Here is a 2,453-nt window from a genome sequence, read left to right as displayed (position 1 = left end):
GTCATTGTTGTTTGGCAGGTCCGGGCTGGGGATTCGAACCCGCCACCTTAGGTGTACGTGGCTGGCGCCTTAGCCGGTTGAGCTATAGGCACCGAGCCGGAAAATATTTCAATATAGGAGCATATGACAGCCAGTGGGAAAACAAACAAACAAACAAAAAGACAAGGCAAGCCATCCCTTCTTTGCCTTCCCTTCCTCAACAGTCCTGTCCTAAAGCCAGAAAGTGGGGCAGAACAAAGATGGTAACCATGGCAGGGGAGGGAGAAGCTATGGTACCTTAGAGCAGTGTCAAGGAGGGAGCAGGGAGCATGTGCCCTCCATGGATGGACTGTGTGTGCTGTCAGAGCCCAGCAGGCTGGAGGGAGGCATCTAGGGAAAGCCAAGGGCCTGCCTGGACCACTGGAGTCCAAGCAAGGAGAGCAGGGGATCTCATGGGAGGGATGGGTGGCAGAGCTAGGAGACTGGTTACATACAGGGACGCTGACTGAACAAATAATCTACTAATAAGCCAGGCTTCCCATTGTCAGAGAAAAGAGTTACAGGATTAAAATTAGAGTAATCAGCGTGCCCTTGTGGGCTGGAACATATAAAGGTAAATCCATAAATGTAGAGGGACATGAGTGTGTCTAGTCCCCAGCCGTCACAGCACCTTGGAAAAATGGCTGATTCCGGCACTGGGGCAGGGAAAGCAGAAAATGAGTCTGGAACATGCTGTTTTGCCAGAAAACAAGGAAGTACTTAAGGAATGATAGGAGCACGTCAGTAGGACACAGAGTCAACCTGAAGGAGCTTCTGGTGGCCAAAATCAAAGGCAAGTTAAGCATCCATAATAGTAACCGAATCAAATAGGAAGCCACTAGTGCACACAGAAGCAAGCAGGGAAATACATTGAAAGTGTATGTTCCCCCATGGAGTGTTTACAGCCTCAGAGTGCCTGCCCACAAAATACTCATTCCAACAAGAAAAAGAGCAGCTTCACAGTGCAGAAACTTGGTCATCAAGTGACCAAAGCAAACGCCATTACCAATGGGACAAGTTAAAAACTTGCAGCACCTGGGGGCTATAGTAAGAATGCAACACAGCTCCTCGAGCTTCCTGCCAGAGACCTCAGACAATCCCATCCCCAGGGGCATTCCGCAAACTGACTGCCAGTAATCTTCAAAACTGTCCCGCTCCCAAAGGAGAGTGAAGACACAGAATAACTAAATGCAGCATGAGACTCTGTACCTGACCCTCTGCTGTCAAGGATGCCAGTGGGACACCTGTAGGAACATGATGGGGTCTGAGGAGCACAGGCGATGATGCACAGTCATACCACTGCATCGGGACATTTTGGTCAATGACAGCCCACATATCCAATGGTGGCCCTGTAAGATCATAAAGGAGCGGAAAATTTCCTATTGCCTGATTTAGTCACAGCCAACGGAACACAGCGGCAATGCATTACTACATGTATTTGTGGTGACACCACGTAAACAATCCTACTGCCAGTTGTATAAAAGTATGGCAATACAATTATGTACGGTACATAATTATAATGGTAATAAACCACTATGTTACTGGCCTCCGTGTTTACTATATTGCTATTTTAGAGTATGTTCCATCTACTTATAATAAAATAACTGTAAAAGAACCTCACACAGGTCCTTCAGGAGGCATTGTTGGCATAGGAGATGACAGCTCCATGTGTGTTATTGGCCCTGAAGACCTTTTCGTGGGACAAGATGTGGAGGTGGAGACAGTGAAACTGATGATCTTGACCACTGTTTAGGCTTAGGCTATTATTATGTGTGTTTGTGTCTTAGTTTTTAATTAAAAAAAAACTTAAAAACTAAAAAAATATGAAATAAAACAGTTTTAGAATAGGAAAAAGCTTATAGAATAAGGATATAAAGAAAGAAAATAAGCCCAGAACGGTGGCTCATGCCTGTAGTCTTAGCAGCCTGAGAAGCCAGGGCAGGTGAATTGCTTGAGCTCAGGAGTTCGAGACCAGCCTGAGCAGAAGTGAGACCCCTAAAATAGAAAAACTCGCAAGTGTTGTGGTGGGGACCTGTAGTCTCAGCTACTCAGGAGGCTGAAGCAAGAGCATCACCTGAGCTGAGGAGTTTGAGGTTTCTATGAGCTATGACACCACAGCACTCTAGCCTGGGGCAACAGAGTAAGACTCTGTCTCAAAAAAGAAAAGAAAATATTTTTGTTAGTGTTTAAGATAAGTGTTATTTTAAAAGAGTCAAAAAGTAGAGAGGGAGAGGGGAGGAGGAATGGGTGGAGGGAGGGGGATTGGAGGGATCACTTCTGTAGTTTATCTTACAAGGGTACAAGTGAATCTTTCTAAGAGTAGAATATGAATGTTTTAACACAATAACTAAGAAAATGACATGAAGGCTATGTTAACCAGTTTGTTGGAAATGGTTCAAATTGTATGTGAAAACACCACACTGTACCCCAGAATT

Source organism: Otolemur garnettii, unplaced genomic scaffold (genome assembly GCF_000181295.1).
Source record: "Otolemur garnettii isolate 467f Iridium unplaced genomic scaffold, OtoGar3 scaffold00082, whole genome shotgun sequence".
Lineage (NCBI taxonomy): Eukaryota > Metazoa > Chordata > Mammalia > Primates > Galagidae > Otolemur > Otolemur garnettii.
This window is presented reverse-complemented; position numbering follows the sequence as displayed.